This window comes from Chlamydotis macqueenii, chromosome 1 (genome assembly GCF_036417535.1).
Source record: "Chlamydotis macqueenii isolate bChlMac1 chromosome 1, bChlMac1.mat, whole genome shotgun sequence".
Classification (NCBI taxonomy): domain Eukaryota; kingdom Metazoa; phylum Chordata; class Aves; order Otidiformes; family Otididae; genus Chlamydotis; species Chlamydotis macqueenii.
In genome coordinates this window covers 108,596,278-108,613,494 of record NC_141556.1, presented here as the reverse complement: position 1 = coordinate 108,613,494, position 17,217 = coordinate 108,596,278, and the positions used below count along the sequence as shown (strand labels likewise).

At 39.7% G+C, this 17,217-nt stretch overlaps 1 protein-coding gene across 3 annotated transcripts in view; it reads left to right on the top strand.

Annotated features, from left to right (window-relative positions):
* The window catches only part of NRIP1 (nuclear receptor interacting protein 1), a 78,588-nt gene that overhangs the window by 49,683 nt on the left and 11,688 nt on the right, over positions 1 to 17,217 (top strand). For 2 of the 3 annotated variants that reach the window (XM_086763943.1, XM_086763954.1), the window contains exon 3: positions 4,348 to 4,396. The exons of the other annotated variant lie outside the window; for it this stretch is intronic. The gene's annotated coding sequence lies outside the window, so the exon portion shown is untranslated. The remainder of the gene's footprint in view (positions 1 to 4,347; positions 4,397 to 17,217) is intronic. 3 annotated transcript variants of the gene reach the window in all.

Below are 17,217 nucleotides of genomic sequence, written 5' to 3'. Positions count from 1 at the left end.
TCCTTATTTTGGAAGATCAAGAAAGATAAAGGCATTTACTTTTGGAAGATAAAGGTATTTACTGTGATGTAGAAGTCATGTTCCTTTAGTAATCTCCATTGTTTCTTCAAGTTTAGTGTACTCAATTGTTCTTTTGTTTCACCAGCAGAAAAATCAAAAACCATACCACAAACTATAGAGACATATCTGTATGATGAGACTATATCTTTTAATTAAAGGGCCAAACTAAAATTTAGAAAATCTTTCTTCTTTTGCTCTGGAAATGGACTTCATGTGACTGTGGGCAAGCTACTTACTCTTGCCCTGTGCTCGCTGTTCATCATCCGTAAAGTGGGAACACCCCAAAGAACTGCTGTGATATGTTCATGGATGTCTGTAGCATGTTCTTTTTTGTTCAAAGACAATAACTTTTTTTCTTTGTGATTTGGACAGTGCCCAGTAGCCTCCAACGTGGTTTAGACCCCCACAGTGCATGTAATGAGAGGTCCTGGTGAACAACAGAGGAGTGAAATTACTATGATCAGGCTGTAAAGAGAAGCAGCCGACTTTAGATGTCAGGTTGAAATAGGTCTTTGGTAACTGAAGTGCCTCTTACTTGTCATTGGTTTGTGGGTGAGTTTTTTAATTACTTCACTTTCTATATAAGTAATATAGAATTGAATTCTGTAGTTCACTGAAGTCTGAAATAGTTTGGGATTTTCTTTTCCAGATTCATGTAGGGGATGGATAGTCTATGAAAATATCTTCTCTAGCTAGGAATGTTGCCTACTGTCTGCAGCTTGGTGATGGAGTACATCAAGGGTTTTTTTTTAATTATGGAGTTTTAAAATGATGGTTGCATGTTGCATCAAAGAAAAATAGGATGCTCAGTCAACTTCAGACACTTTCTTCTTCTCAGCTTTTCTACCTGTGACTATCATTTTAACAAAGAAAATAATTTCATGGAAGGGTAGTTCAGATGCATGTTCTGTGTAATTTGCAAGTGTGGACTCCTGCACATAGTTAGAGCTGATGGAGTACAGTCAATGGAGGAAAAAGTCTCTTATCGACAGTTCCCTGCTCCTCAAAGCATTTCTTCTGTTCTCCACGATTTATGAGGTCGCTGTGTCAAAGGCTTTTGTAGCATTCAGCTAGTCGTGATGGAGTGCAAATGAATTTGAAATTAAAAATGCCTGGATGAGCTTTACTGTGCAAAAATCAAACTCATAATCGAATTTGCTGATCGAACAAAGAGAAACATTTAACAAGAGAGGTTTTAGTGACAATACCTACAGCAGCAAAGATTTTGCTTGCATATCACTATCAAATAGTCTGCGTTTTTTGGATGTGCATTAGGAAAACTGTCATAAATAGCATTACCTTTCTCGTGATTGATATCTGTGAGGAACATGGATTGTGCTTACTCTTGGAAAATACCCATTTGCTTTAAAGTAAGGTAAATAAAGGTGAATACAAGAATTCCTGGAAAACTTGAGAAGGGTGCTTTCAGTAATATGTTATGTTCAGATGTATTAGCAAAAAGAAGGCTGTTGTTATTCCATGTTCTTTAGAGTCACTCATATCTTACCAGGCAGCTGACAAAAATAATTTACATTCATTGCCTGCTTTCTCATATGCAGAAGTGAATTACAAGAGTAGTTTAGTCTATTAATTTTCAGTTTTGAAATCCTGCCCCCAACCCCCCAATGTCAGGAAAGCCTTTGGTCTGAACGGTAATGGATATGGAGTAACTTCCTGATTTTTCTCCTTCCCTCACTCCCGCACCTTTCTTAACGGCAGATTATAGAATCAAGGTGTTCAGGTCTTCCAGTCCTCCCTCTTGTTCCGTTGGTCAAGATGACAAAAAAAAAATGATGTGACCCCTGAAGATTTTGACTTCCCATCTATATGCATTGATGTTTATTGCAGTTCAGTGGAAATAATTCTTACAATGGCTAAGAAATATAGCTGATGTTTTAGGAACCATGCTACCTAGAGTTTCACCTCTGGCTTGATATTTTAATGAAGCAGGCTGCTCGTGTCCCTTTACAGTGTGCAGTATCATCATCTTATTTCTGCTCTTCTTTTTCTTACTCTTCAGGACTTCAGGTTTGCAAGACAGTGTCCCAGGCAGCTTGGATAGCCTCGCTGCCCTCACCTGCCACTGACACTTTTCTTCCTTATGCCTACTTTCCCCCTACAACCCTCCCTTTCTGCTTAGTTGTCCCTGTATCTTGTCTTAATTTGTAAGCACTTTGGGGTTGTAGTCTGAATTTACGGGAAGACAAAATGTTTTACAATAGTAATTATGCCATGCAGTGTTTCCCCACAAATGTCAAGCGCAGGCAGGCTTGCTCTCATAAACCTGGCAGAACATAAAGAAGCCAAGTGGAATTTGCATCCCAGTAGGTTATTCTTGGTAAGCCAAACTGTTCACCTTCAGAAGTGCTACAAGTGAGCTCTGGGTTATGTGATTTAGTAGAGAGACACCAAAGGGACTCCGGAAGGAAGGGTTAAGCTTTATTTGCAATAAAACTGAAATCAGAGGTAGAGCCAGTAAATCGAATCCCTCTGATTTGAGGAGTAAGAGGAGAAATTATGTTCAAAAATGTGGAGAACTTGCAGAATTAAGTCTGCTGTTTGGGCTCAGAAGGTTGTTTCATGAAGGCAGCTGAGACACAGAAAGTGGCCGTTGTTTCACTGGAAGAGGTCTGGGTTTATGTTTAACCAGTGCCTGGGACAGATACTTTCTCTGCCTTCACCTTCCTCCTCAAAAGTTTCCTTGTTCATGTTGTCTTTGGTACCATTTGTGGTCATGATTAAAAAGAAACAAATAGACATTGTTGCTCTGAAAATAAATTTTCCTAGGAGCAGTTTCCTTTCCTTCTCTGATCTTTCTTCCATCTTTGCGCTCTCAAGTGATAACAGATTGCATCGAGGCAGGGATATTGTCATTGTACCAGCCAGGGAAGAAGAGCTTTCACTAGAAATAGCAGCAGCTCAAGAGAAGGGGAGCCATTTCACACTTTGTTTTAACCCTTGTGCATTTTCTCCGTATCATTACTCTTCGTGTTCTATAGGTCCTTTAGTGCGTACCACTCTTTCTTTCCCCTCCAATCATATGTAGTAAAAGAAAGGTGTCAGGTGAGACCTGTAACGGCAACACGCATTGTTGTACTGCAAAAACAATAAATGCATTTCTTCTTTTGTAAGGGGAAAGGAAAACATTCTTATTCTGGAGGCCAGTGTTGCTCTAGGGCTTCATTTAATTGTTTTCCAGCTGAACTCATGTTATGTATGTACTCAGCATCTCCCAGGTGTGGATGTATTTATTTTAAACTTCATACAGACTATGGTGAGAGAAAGGGAACAAACAGTACGATGTGAATTTGTGAGGAAAGGCATGCAACGTACATAATTTGTGTTTTGGTTTGTGGTTTTGCAGGAGCTATTTTGGTGGATTTGGGTTAATTTTTGCTCTGGTGATTTACTGTTGGAGGACAGGAAGAAATAGCCTGCAGAGTGTAGATGATCTTCGCCTGGGGAGTGGTGCAGGAGCATGATGGAATTTCCTGTGTGAGAGGTGCCTGAGTATTACAGTAAAAATGTGTGCTTGTGGAAACAAAAGGGTAAGGAGGAAGGACACAATAAGTGGTTAGGCTATATGGGCAGAAATGAAAGAGTTATTAATGTCTGTAGAACTTGGGTGAGAAATTTTAAACTTAATCTAGAGCAAGAGAAAAACAACTGAAAGCGTAAAGGGTCAGAGTGTCTTGAAGGGAAGGATTACAATAACAGCTGTGTTTTGTGTAGTGTGGAAGGGACATTGGATGTCAGTCATGTGGGCTGTAGAAGTAGGGAGCTGAGAAAAGACTAAATGAGAGTAACTTAAGGAGAAGAGTGGGGTAAGACAAGTAGGATTTTAGAAAAGCAGAATGCAATGTCAAAGATGTGTTCTGTGGTTGTTTTGATTTTGTCTTTGGATTTTTTTTAAATTATCATAGGTAAATGGATAGTAGGAGTGTCAGAATAAAGATAATCTCCTGATGACAACTTTTCTTGACCAAGTGGATAGTATTAACGAGGGAAGGCAGAGCTATCCCCTCTCTCCTGGCATGTTAAATGTACCAGCTTGCTCAGCTCAGTTTCACTAGTCAAGCTCTGATAACTGTCACAAACTGACCACAAGTATAACCAACTTCAGGGGAAAAGACTATTTTAGTCTGTTGATACTTCTTAACAAGGTAAGACGGGCTTCCTTCTGTGAGCTGATAATTAACAAAATTACTTTCCTGTTACAGTAGAAATAAAATTGTTTTCCACCTTTAAGTGTCTACATCCTGATTATAATCTATTTATTTTTGGCAGGGTGGAGTGAAAAGCAGATTCACAAAGATCCAGCATTGACGCTTGAAAGGTATGAGTTTCTGCCTCAAACTTAAGAAGAAGTTTATTAATCTGTATATTTTCTCACCTCAAGCATGAAGTAGTAACTTTATCTAATTCACACTAGCTTTGGTCCTTATCCCTCTTAAGAATTCCGAGTCAGAGGGTGGTTTATTTCGCATCCCCAGATAGGCTTTGATCTCTGTCTTCTGAGATTGCTAACTAGGGTGCCAAGCTAACAATCTGCTGAAAGTTTCCTTGGAAGCTGGAGACATGATCACCTGCCCACCAGAACGTCTGGCCTTTTCTCAACAAATGGATTTTAAATTATACACTTTTAGAACAAAGTCTTTTTGAGGAGAGTGGGCTTTGGTTTTTGGTTTGTTGGGGTTTTTTTTATCTCTCCTTTTTATTTTCCTCTGGTCTTCCTTTGTTGCCCTGTTTGACTTGCACCTTCCTGTCCAGTGTGATTTGCTTCTGCATTAATTTGATATTTGTGGATTGTCTTGTGGTTCTGTAAGATTGTGCAAGTACATGTGAGCCTGAACTGCTGTTGAATGAAATCACATTAATGTAGTCTTCAGTGAAGTTGTTTTGGTATCGTTCACTGGTGGAATTTAGCACCAAGAGTTAAATGAAAACCTTCTTTTTTAGCTTTATGACAGGATTCTTATGAAGACTCTTAAAAAAAAAAAAAAAAGTACGGTTTAGTAAGAATACAGGCAGTCAATGAAACTTACCTTCAGGTCATTGACAATGCCTTACTATATATTGATTCAGAAAACGCTGGAGTTGCTTATTGATAGTATATTGAGCTGGGAAATGACTCTTCCAGATACATCAAGGAAAGATGTCTTTATATAACACAAAGGACGTGGGTTGTGACCTGTCAGCCGTGCTCAGATCTCTACTGTGGCAGATTAAGCTGAAAATAATACCTAGCCTGATCAGCTGAATCGATAGCCTCGTGGTTATGGATAATAACTATTAGATGATGACCGTATACTATGTGATGCGTAGTTTAAGCTACTTTGGTGGAATTTCACATGTTTATTTGCTAGATTCATGACTTCTAAGTCTTTTGTTTTATGACAATTGCCCCCTCTCCGTATACTTTATCAGTAAACATTAAGTGAACAGATTAAAGCTGTCATTATAACTTTGAGATATTTCTGTGGATGTTTCCCAGGCTCCCCCTCTTCCCCCAAAGCTGAGACAAGATTTACAGAGGGAAATTTGCCACCTAGCTCCCACTGCCTTTCATTGTTACCATCAGCCACTTTTGTTAGATGATGAATCGATGTCAGACTTCCAGCATGTGGGAAACCTGATCAGCTGCTATGGCTGATGTGTGTTGAACTTCAGGGATGGAAAAGCTAGAATAACTGATCTTGGACATCTTGTTTGGAAGAGGAAATCTTATGCTATATGCTGAGTAACAGAAGAATATTCAAATCTTGAATGTGAACCAATTCCCTTTTAATAGTAATGATGCTTAAACTGGTGCTGTATTACTGCTTTTCCATATGGTAGATGTCTGTCTATCATCTGCCTAATTCTGCAGCCTTTAATATTTGTTGCATCAATTAGATGCCCCTCTCATACAAATCTGTGTGTGTGCATAATCTTGCCATTATTTTGTTATCCTTTAAATTCTGTAGATCTACTTATGTTAGTAAAAATAAATAAGTAAAAATAAAATACAAGGAGTTACTATTAAACTATCAATGAGAATGATATTTTAAGATTTATTTTTTTTAAACTTCTTGATTTGACATTTCACATATGTAAGTAAATATAATCACAGACACAACTTAAAAAAAAAAAATACTACCTTTACTGATTGGGTATTGGCAGTCATCCTGTGCTTCAAGGTAGTCCTTTTGTTGTGGACTACTTGGCTCCTGAATTGATCAGAAGTACTCTGTGCTAGCTGTCGTACTCATTTTTGTTGCTACATTGGCTAGTTATTTACTGCAGTTTGTCACTACTCCCTTTCCAAAGTCAGCATACTTGAAATGGTTTACGTTAGGCTCTCTGTGCAGAAAGCTTTGGCTCTGCCTGATAGAGCTTCCCAAAGAGGAATGGCATAAAATTGAGCTTCGGACGTTTTCTCCTTGCTGTCGCAGTAAGAAAGAGACTAAAACCACTGTTGCCCACTGATAGCAGCTGCCACATCCCCGCCTCTTGAAAAGTGGGAGATCTGATCCAAAACTCAGAACAGAAACCCCCTACCTCTGCAGGTTATGCATGTAGAGACCGTGAACTTGTATTCAAAAGGGCGGGGGAGGGAGAGAGCCAAAACAACAACAACAAAAAAAACCAAAACCTGCTACTGACTTATTCTATTAAAGGTTTGTTTGCAGTGATTAAAGAAAGTCTTTATAGTGTTAGCATGAGAGAAGACCTGACGTGATACTCACTGAACAGCTATTCATTCACTGTAATATAGCTCAATTAAAGTAAAAGCTTTTTCACACATTAAGAGTTTTCTTGTGTTAGTCAGTAAACTTAAATAAGCTATATGACTCCAAATAGACTTGGTTTAGAGTTTGAAGTGTTGGGTAGCTATATTGCTAGTAAACTAATGGGTTTCTTAAGATGTTTTTGGTTGTGAAATGTCTTACATACACATTTTCATGTGTATTTGATTCTCAGAATAAGTACTGATTTTTTTTGTGGATTTTAAATGAACTCTTTTTTTCCTCCCAATCTTGAATCATAGTAATTGCCTGATTTTTTTTTTTATTTTTATTTTTTCCTTTTCTCTTCCTAACAGTTCAATGCAATGAGAAGCTTTCTCAGCATTTCACGAAGTAGGAAGAATAGAAATTCCACTTTAAAAAAAAAAGCCAAACAATCAGCCCTCCTCTTTTGTCCCGTTTTCCTGAAAACATGTAGAAAAAGAGAGACTAAGGAAGACCAGAATTGTATTGCCCTGAGGTCTACAACTTAACTCAATTTGATCTTGAACCAGTGACTGTTTTAAGATGTGGTGAATCACTATCAGAGCTAAAAACACCTATACCATTGCGCTGAGAAGCTCACATCCCAGGCTTCAGGAATGATTTGTGTCTGGCTCTAGTAGCTCAGGCAGTACTATAGCTTAAAAGGGTGACAGTCTAATTTTTGTAAAGGATGTTTTCGAGGAGGCATCTTTTAAACTTGCTTTTTGGGGTTTTTTTTTTGGTCTTTTTCATTTAAGGCCTCTTCATTAGTAGCTGAGCCAACCCAATCACATGAGTAGAGTGCTGCAAATGTAATACCTATACAGAAATTAAATGGAGAAAAATCAGTAAACAAATGTTGAAGCACAGCCAGAACAAGATGCAGGAAGGGATGTGATGGCATGAAGGTTTTCCTGGCTGTGTCCGAGGTGGCTACATACAAGTGAGTTACGCAGGTCACCCCAAATGGGTTCCAGTAAAAACTTTATACCAACACGAATGGTCCTATTTATAGACATAGCTCTCTGTCTAAATATAAACTGCTCCCAGTCCTGTCTAGACTAACATCAGAGCTGTGCTGGGGGTTCAGAAGTGAGAGTACAAGCCACACTGTTCTTTGAATTACTACTTATTATAACAAGCACCTAAACTTTGTGGCAGTGGTACACCTTTGAATGTCATATGACGTTGTGTCACCCAAGACACTCTTTTTTCTTCTCGTTTAAGTCTCAGAAGATACGTCTGGTGGACGTGACCTGTCAGCTAAATATTCTTCAGCGTGTGCCTAAAGCTTTGAGAATGTATCAGTGCGTGGGTGGATGGATGGATAGATCAGTAAATGACTTTCATTGCGAGCTATTTTCAGCGGCTGAGTTTTAATGAGTCTTTCAACTGTTGCTCCTGTGTTTAATCTGCTCACTTACTCAGCATTCAGCATTAAAGAAGCTTTCTAGGAGGTAAATGTTGTCCTGATTACAAAAGAGGTTAGTTTGATTGTGTTCTGCACAGACCTTGTGTTAAGAGTTTGTTCTTTTTTTTTTTAATTGAGAAATATATGCTGTGCACACAGATAATTAGGATATATAAGCAAGTGTTGTGTTTAGAAGTGCACATCCAAATATGCAATTGCTATGTTAAGATGAGTAACTCTGACTGCATGAAGTTATAAACCAAGGTCCTGATTCTCTTGCAGTGGTTTTACTGTCATGTCCTGTCTTTGTGAGTGAGTTTTCCTTTTGAATTTGTGATTTAATATATATCAGCATATAGCTGAGTAGAGTGAAAAGGATGGCAAAAAAGTGTTTCCCACTTCCTTTTCATTTAACATGAGTTTTTCCTTAGTTTACTTGATAGGCTGCCTGACATCTCCTGTTGAAATAAATAAGCAGAAGGCAGCTGCTCTTAAAGGTAGGGAATACTTGAAACATGTAGTGTACCAATGTGACGAAAATGTAGTGGTATTTCTGGTAAGTGTACTAAAAAAAAAAATTAAATCCAGGAGCTTTGATCAAATGCCAGCTCTTACATCAGTCCTCTTTGTAATCTTTCTTGCTGATCTGTGACCTTGACCTTGTGTTTGTGTTTGTATGTCAAATCTATTTTAGAGATGGACAAACTAAGTTCAGTTTAATAGGATTTATACTCCAGCTTCACAAGATGCCTCAGTAGAATATAAAAATTAAAATATTTGAATCAATTGTTCTATTTGCAGTCATCTTTTCAGATTTCAGAGGGCTTGAAAAGAACACATTGATTACTCTTTCATTTATTTATTTATTTGTTTGTTTGTTAAACTCTGTTTAGGAAATGCTTCTTAAAAAGGCATCTTTATCTAACCCATCAACTCTTCTAAATTCAGCACAGACCTTCTGCCTGGAGGTGGAGTTTCCTCTTAGAGACTCTCACTGGTGGCAGTGCTCCTCTGGAGGAGGCCCTGCTCTCTGTCCTTCCTCACACCACTCTCTTAGTCACTCATTCCCATGCGGAGAACTGTGAGACAGCAACTCGGCGATATCTATGGGGTTTCTTTTGACAGCAGTGAGGTCCTTAGTCTGACTTGCCTTGTAGGAGCTTTCTGTAGGAACCCTTGTGTCAATGCAGGGAAGGTGGCAGGAGCAAGCAGCTGCAGGGCCATAGACCAAGACAAGGCTGCACATTTTGGCAGCAACTTCACACTTAAACAAAAGTCCTTGTGGAACCACATTTTTGTATACATTAAATGTGCAAGTTCTCCACTAGTTTATTCTGTGATTAGCATTGTTCATCATGGCTACTGAGGTGGCCTTTTTCCCTAGAGATTGAGATGGAGCTTGCTAGCAGCCTGTTAGACTCTGATGCGCTGGTGCTGCTTGCATTCAGCAGGGCTCTTGAGCGCAGGCTTAATTTTAGACATACACTAACATGGCAGTGAAGTTGTTTGGTGTAACTGACACTTTGGGCATATGGCTTTATAAAGGCTTAGTCAGGTTGTTGGTTTGACAGGCACTATGAAAGATGGTCCCAAATTAGCTAATACTTACGTGCAAGTATGGAGTAATAGATTTATTTTTAATAGGTCTTTTATTTTGGGGTATTGTTGTTATACGTAGAAAATCCCACACTTTCTTCAGAAACCAATTGTACATCTGTGCTGTTTTGTTTTGTGCAGTTTTTAAATGAGTATGAGCACCTGTTTCAACTTCCTTGACGTTAGTGGAACAAGCAGTAACAATAAATAGTCTTTTCTTTTGCTATTCTTCCTTCATGCAGCACTCACGAAAGACAGATATAAAACTTACCAGTAAGAGCTCTTTTATACAACTTGGTTGACAGCATATTATCTTTCTACTTAAAATGCTTGTCATTTTATCAACATAAAATTTGAGAAATTACTTCAAAGTGTATGCCCTTATATTGAGGGGTAGTTAAATACTTCCCCTTGCTAGCCGTCCACTGTTCCTGCCATGGCTTTGTGGCAGAGAATAGAATTTTCATTGTTTTTTTAGCTAAGTCAGTATTTTAATTGTTCTCATTTGACTCATGGCTAAGGTTGAGTTGCAGCCCTAATGTTTGAAGGTATTATGAAGTAACTGATCGTCTCTGTATACATCTGTATGACTTAAAAGGCTTTTAGTATTTTACGTAGGGATTCGTGTTATGAATGTTTTCAGATTAATTCTGGCACAGTGGTAAGATGAGTTTCTGTGGCAGTTTTTACAGGATGTTGTTATTCTGTTCTCCCCAGGTTTCGCTAAAGTTGGTTCTTCTGTTGTATCTTTAATTCTGCTTGGTTTTATTGCTACTTTGGAGGGGGGGGGGGGGGAAATCATTTTTTAATTGTAATTGAACTAGTAGAGGCCTTCTTGCTAGTGGAGATTTTTTCTTTCCCACTTAACTGAAATTATACGAGCCTTTTCTGTGTCTGTAGCCTTTGGAAACATCATCTGCAATAAGCTGGAAATTTCCCATTATGATAGAAACTATGTTGTCCTTCCGCTTACTTAAAGAAAAAAACCCAAATCATCTGTGTCTTTAACGTGGATTTATGGGGTTTTACACGTAATTGAATACTGTGTGACTGTGATCCTCTACTTCACCTTGCTATGGAATTACTGTGTATTTGTGTTCGGTTAGTCGAAACCTATTCTGTTGAAAAGTCTGGAAAGTGGCTGTCATTCATAACTAACCATGAGACCCTTGGTCCCAAGTGGAACACAGCTATCACTGTCAATAAAAGCTGTGCATTACTTCATAGTGCTTTGTTGCAGTTTGGCCTCTGTGAAACCAATTCTTGGTTAAAATAACCTAAAGTGGTTTACGTGACAAATCGCCTAACGTACAGTTATTCCAACAAATTCAGAAATACACAGTTTTATTGTAGTGCTGTGGGTAAATGGCTGTATCTTTAGATCCCTCCAACAAGCAGAAGGGCAGAGTTGTGTGGAAATGCATTATCTGCATGCATTGATCGTAACTCAACAGCATGATTGTTGAGAAGAGGACATTGATTTCTTCACTGTATATTAATCAAGTTTCATTCTTGGGCAGTTGACAGAGAGTTAAATGCATAATCAGTGATTTGTTTTTGTAGATGTTGAAGGGAACCAGAATCTGTTTGTTAGTTTCCTTTTTAATTGCTTATTGGAAAGAAACATCCTCTGTCCAGTCTGTTGTACCTACCAGTATATTATCTGCCCCTCTATCCTGAAGACAGATCTTGGTATGTATTTTTGTGCCCGTTTGCTCTTAGTTTCTTGAATAAGAAAACTTGGTTAACAAAAGCTTTTCTACTCACTGTACTTCTGAGTTTTATCAACACACTACCAACTTAGTTGAGATTTAGTGATATGTGCTGCTTCTGGATTCCTGTCCATATCAGGGATGGGGTGGGGTGTAACTTTTCTCCCTTATTGTTTAGTTTCTGCCCTTCTTGTCTTCAATAGCAGAAGATTGTTGAGCAGCAACTCATGGGGCAATTTTAAATGTCAAATACTCTGTTCCTTCATGGGTGGCATTTGTAGGTTGAATGTCTGTTCCTCTTCATACTGCAGCTGGCAAAGACTTGGCAGAGAGTGTGTTTCTAAGTTCATGTCTGAGTGTTAACAGATCCTGATCAAGACATGAACTCGAAGATGCCCTTTACAGTACCGTTACAGAGCTACGAATAGTGCTGGAGGAAGAGTTCTGTGTAAGAACAAGTATATGTGCATGGGTCTGTGCTAAGCAATTGAGGGAAATTTCTGTGAACTACTCAGTTACGGGGGTAAATTGTACGTTATATGAACAGTGTGGAGTTTTGCACATCTAGGATTGATTACTTCTGCAGTGCTTAATTCTTTCACTTGTTGGAATAAGAAATACTAATTTAAGGTAGGCTGACATTAGCTGTTGCTTGAAGAGTGCCAAAAGCATGGAAAGTGGCCACACATGTGATTCAGCTCTGAATTTAGCAGAACTTCTTAGCAGGAGGTTTTGACGTGTGGGCCAGATTTGGATTAAGCTGTGTACAGTGCTTGAGTGTACTTGTAAACCTTGAGAGCTGCTACTAAGGCTCTCACAAACTCAGCTTTTAGGGCACTTGTGTCTGTCTCCCACTTCCCCTCCCTGGATTCTTACTTCAGCTGTTTTGGGGGTTTGGTTTTGGGGGTGTTGTTGGGTGAAGGGTTGTTTTTTGTTTGTTTTGGTGTGGGGTTTTTTATTTTTTGTATTTTTTATTTTTCCTCTTCTTACTGTTAGGTTTATGAACCAAGTTTCAAAAACACATGTCCCTTAAGCAGAAATGTCTGCCTGCAGCCTTGTGTAAGCTGCGCCCTGCTTTCTGGAAGAGGTAGCAGGGATGGGTTGAGTGCCAGCGTCGGACGAGTCGCAGCAGACCAGCGCTGTGTTGAAATACCCAGCTTCTTAGGGCAGGCTGACCTCTGCGAGGTCCCTTACTGCCGAGCTGGGCTTACTCTGGCACCTGAGCTGTCTTGGCTCTCTCCTGCACGCCTCCGTTTACAGCGCAGACATGCCTTTCTCTCCGAGCATTGCCACCCCGGGTTTGCTGTCATCCATGCTCGTGCTGTCCCCTCTCAGGGGAAGGACCGTGCGTCAGAGCTGGCTGGGTGTTTCTTTGCAACGTGCTTCCCCAGGGTTGGGTAGAAGCTGCAGTGTAGCCAGCACCGCTCACGTTTTTGGTCTTTCACGTGAAAATGCTTTGCTGCCGAGTTTGAGGCGTTCTGACTCCTGTATCTCTCCTCGCATGGGTGCAAACGTGCGCAGCCTGCCTTGCCACCTCCCCCAAAGGCTCTCTGCATAAATATGAAAATCCCTCTCACATTTCCACACCTCATTTAAGCACACAGTGGAAATATTGTATTCCCCCCTGATATATATTACGTATTGTCCCAAAGCTCCTCATTGCCGTGAGGTGGCATTGCATGGCCTGGGTGAGTCAGAGATTCCCGGACTGTGGAGAGTCCCATGTGAAATCTGAGGAGCAGAGGGACACTGAGATGAGGTGTCTGAATCCCCCTTTCCACACCTCCGAGGGAATATGTAGGAACAGCTTCCCATTCCTTATGTGCCTCTGGGCCACAGTTAACACCGACAGTAGTCAGCATTCACATTTTAGCAGTCTCTTAAAAGCTGAGGTAAATCTAAACAGCCTCTATCACCAGAACAGCTGGGGTTTTCTCTTTCCCACTCAGTTGTTGGTTTGCTAACATTTCAGTCCAGCGGTCTGTCAAATCTCGTTCTCACAGGAAAAACTGTTTCTTGGGTCTGCTGTGCTGTTGGTTCTATGTTCCTGTCAATCTAATGTGACTTTGGACTTCTCAGGTACTGGATGTTTGTGTGCTTTCGTAAAATGGTAGATTTTGCGTCTTTTGATCTATAGCGTCGGCTGTTACGGAATTGATTTTCGGCCGATACCCCAAAGCGGATATATTTTTTAGAGCGAGCGATGCTGTGGTGTGCTGCAGGAGGCCTAGCAGGACCGCGCCAGCCCCAAGGGAACACCCCTGCCCAGGATGGGGGACCCCGGCTCCCTGGCAGGGTTGGGGTCTCGGGACCCCCTCCAGAAATCCTGCTGCTGCTACTGCAACATGATTCCCTGTGTGCCCTCTCCTGACCCAGCTGTTCAAAAGTGATAGGCCTGCCTTTCCATGTTTAAAACGTATTTTGGAGTCAGTCGGTAGGCCTAACGAAGGAGTGAATAACATGCTAGGCTCCTGGGAAGAAGCCTGTTTTTGCTGTCTCAAAGTGCTGTCCTACGGTTGTAGGAGGAGCTTGTTTGGGGGTTTTTTAAATGAATCTACTGTAGAAAAGGCTTGTTGATTCTCACGTTCTTTTGAGTGCAACCGTGAAACAATTCACCCATTTATTGCTGAATTTTGCTCCACAATCTGATCACTTTTGCTTCTTTTTTTTGTCTGTTTCTAAATTACATTTGCAAAGGGAGCCTTCAAAATGTCTTGACAGCCTGAATCAAAGCTGTGAAGAGGTCTCAGCTGCTCCGTTAGTCTCAATAGATTTCTGACATAAAGCGGGGATTTAGCAAAGTGCTTAAATACTTGATTCTCAAAGAGCACATGCTTAAGTGCCATTGAAGTACCTGCACGTCTGTGCAGCTCTGTGGATTTGGTACCCTGGGTTGTTGAATCAGGCCTGTTTCACTGCTTATAACCTTAGCAAAAAGAGTCATCTGAAGTGCTCACACCACCGCTCTGAACACATCCTTCCTGCCTGCTAGAATCAAAGAAGTAGAAATTGGGCTAAATAACAAAAGAATTCTGGGACAGCTAGTCTCAATTTTCCATGCTCTTCTTTAGTTAACTGCAAGATTCTGCTGCAGTTTCCAGTGCATCTAGGAATTTTTCTGGAGACCTTAATTTCATGGAATCATAGAGTCTTTAGGGTTGAAAAAGACCGCTAAGATCATCAAGTCCCACCAATTTCATAGCGCTCTGCAGCATTTCACTGCTGAGAACTGTAAGGATGGGGAATCATATAAAATTCTATGTTTAGGGTACTTCCTCAGTGCTATTCCTGGCGCTGTTGAGCAATGCACAGCCTTTAATATATTTATCCACAATTATCTTTCTGAAGTTTGCATCTATTATTACTCCATCTGCGAAAACAGGGTACAGAGAAGTAAAACCAGAAATCAGACAGCCTGTCTGCAGCACAGCGAGTAATCGGACCCCTGGATCCCAAGCTGCCAGTGTAATCACTGTACTGCATTCCTCAAATCTGTAATATGACTGAGCCACTGGTTGATGTGGTGCGCTGTAGCTTTTACATGTAGGAATATGAGAATGGGAAGGCCGTCAGCTAGTGAGAGACACTTCTGTCTTTTCCAGTAGTTTCTAACCATTAAGACACCAAATTTGTTAAACAACTAAAGGTTTTAATTTCACAGACCTGTTTGATTTCAGCTCTACAGATTCATGGTTTGACTCATCTCAACTTAAAAATGGAACCTCCAATTACTACAGGAATTTAATAGTCGTTAAAGAACTCTGAAATACAGTTAATAAAAATGTTTTATCTGTGTGTACATACACACATTTCAACTTCTATTAATCATTCTAACAGTGCATGAGTTTGGATAGTGTCTCTTTTAATAAGTCTTTGTGTGGGTAATCTGCTAGCTGTTGCTGATGAATACCTTAATAGTTTCTATAAGATTTTTCCATAAGATCTTGAATTAAAACTTCACAATATCAAGTTTTATGAGTCATCTCTGTTAGATTGTGTAGCCCTCCTACTTGGCTAGTACTGCTCTAGTGTTGTTCATTTACTGTGGCTCTCTGTTCCATTTAGCAAAGGGATTTAATTAGAAATACTAGTCTGGGATATTAGAAAAATGTCTTTTGGATGCCATTTTGCTACTTTAAATTGTGAGCTGTCCTTAATTTCTTAAATGGCAGCAGCTGAATATCTGTTGGGTTAACTAAGAGGCCACTGTTTGTGTAGAGTCACCAATTAAGTTTTACAGTTAAGGCATTCATTAATTCAAAGAATTCTTTAAAAATAAATACATATTCAGGAGTAAAACGCCATTGGCTCAGATGTTGTTGTGGCTTAACATATTAGAAGATGTGTTCTCAAATTTAATTATCTTTTGCAGCAGTAATACTTTATGGAAGCCAAAGGATCTTAAAGTTTTATTATTATCGTTCTTTTAAAAATCTTTGTCACTACTAAGTATATCTGTAGTTTGCAAGCAAAGAAAACTCCCACAACTGTGAAAGTGGAATTAACATTCTGGGAATGCCCAATTTCTATAATTCAGTGTACATTTTAATATTGTCTTATCTTCCCTATTCTGCCAACAGTTTCTCCCCAGACGTGTTTTAAAAGGCTGTAGGACTGATTTCCCATGGTACGCTCCACTTGGGGAGTGTCTCTCCAGGTTACAGCATTTGCGCTGCAAATCCTGCTGCTGCTGCAGTTCTGTCTAGGTAAACAAAGCTTAATGGGCTGTGGTCGCTGTGTGTTCTTGAAGGTTCTGGAAACAGCCTCTGCAAAACAAGGGTTCTATTTATGTGTTAGGATACAGACATCTGGGAAAAGATACTTGAAACAATGACGACCAGTGCTTATACAGTAGTTTTGTGGTCAAGAAAGCACATAAACTTTAATTTATCCATGAGTTTTGTCACAATAGTTAAATAAAACTTTTAGGTCTACAGATTCATAGAGGTTAATGTTAGAGGCTCATTGCAATAAGGTTACTTCAGCCCTTAACTGGGAAATGAGAGATCTATTGCTGCAGGGCTTCTCTTTTCTCTTCCTTCGGTCTTATTTCTTTGCATTCTTTTTTTCTTTCCTCGGTTCTGGTGATTTCTGGAATAATATTTAATAGCGAGAAAAACTGTTAACGTTTCAGTGAGTCCAGTGAAGTTCTGTGGTACAGTCTGTATCTTTTTAAAGGGTTGCTGAATGGTTGCCTTAGTGTCCAGCAAAAATTTATGGAAGCTGGTTCAGTTTCCACGTGACCACACTTTAAATAGTGGAAGAAAAGCATACTAAATTCAGAACTCACTGGAAATACTTAGTTATGAGATTGCCTTCCAACCCTGAAATTTACTACCTGGCCTTCCATCACAAATAAAATGTAGATTTAGAGACAGTTTTTTAAAATGTAATTTCAATTCTTGACAGATGACTTCATCAAATTTGTGTGTTGTACATGTAAGGTTCTCAAACGCTGTAGTACCTGTTGCAGCACTAGATCAGAACAGGCTCTTCAGAAGGATTGCTGGTGTCCCATTCCTTATGTGCCAAGTGCTTTTCAGGCTTTGTTCTCTTTGATGAAGGCTCAAGTCTCCTTTGCATCAACCAAATACCTGTAAAATTAACAATATTTTCTTAGCACAGCGTAGTTTAAAAGACGTAAAAAGAGAAAAAAAAAAGGTGGCAAAACACTTCTTAGAGTAGT